Genomic DNA, 686 nt, shown 5'->3' on the forward strand with positions numbered 1-686 from the left:
CGGCCGCAGCGAGGCGGGTTGTAGCCCCGCGGCGGGGTGGGTAGTGCGCTCCCCTCCCCCCCCCCGGACCCCGTGTTTTTCCAGCTGGAAATCGCCGGTGGTTTGCAGTCTAAACAAGGGAAGAAGCCGAGGCAGGGAGAAGGGGGGGGGGGGGGGGGAGGCAGAAAGCAGAGGAGGAAGAAAAAGCCACTTACTGTAAAGTGTCAGTGGAGGTGGGGTTGGCGGGGGGGGGTCAGAGAGAGACTCGCACACAAATGTCTTCCTAGCTGATCACGGGGCTTGGGTCTGCTTTTTTTTGTTTGTTTGGTTTTTTTTTTCCTTCCCCCTGCAGTGACACAGGTCCGGGATGTCTCCACCACTGTAGTAGAAATGATGTCTGCGGTAACAGCGCTCGCTCCCTCTCCTCTCTCCAGCATGTAAATGGGTAATAGAAGCCAAATATGGAGCAGTTGGCTGCCTCTGCAACAGCTCAAGGATCCTACTTCATGCAAAAAAGGGGGGGGGGGGGGAAGGGAGGAGGAGGAGGAGGAGGAGGAGGCAAGGCAACACTCTGGCAGGCGGCCAAGAGAGCCACACAGATTATTGCATACGCACAGCACCGCCGGGCCAAGGCGGCCTTAACCCTTTGCGGAGCCGCCGCACGCTGCCCGCCGGGCGGCCGCGAGGGGCCCGGGGCGCGGGCGGGG

At 61.4% G+C, this 686-nt stretch overlaps 1 protein-coding gene across 5 annotated transcripts in view; it reads right to left on the reverse strand.

Annotated features, from left to right (window-relative positions):
* Positions 1–487, reverse strand: part of ATXN1 (ataxin 1) — a 226,459-nt gene extending 225,972 nt beyond the window's left edge. For all 5 annotated transcript variants that reach the window (XM_010573186.1, XM_010573185.1, XM_010573183.1 and 2 more), the window contains exon 1: positions 195–487. The gene's annotated coding sequence lies outside the window, so the exon portion shown is untranslated. The remainder of the gene's footprint in view (positions 1–194) is intronic.
* Positions 488–686: the final 199 nt, after the last annotated feature.

Source organism: Haliaeetus leucocephalus, unplaced genomic scaffold (assembly GCF_000737465.1).
Source record: "Haliaeetus leucocephalus isolate CR32 unplaced genomic scaffold, Haliaeetus_leucocephalus-4.0 Scaffold373, whole genome shotgun sequence".
Taxonomy (NCBI): domain Eukaryota; kingdom Metazoa; phylum Chordata; class Aves; order Accipitriformes; family Accipitridae; genus Haliaeetus; species Haliaeetus leucocephalus.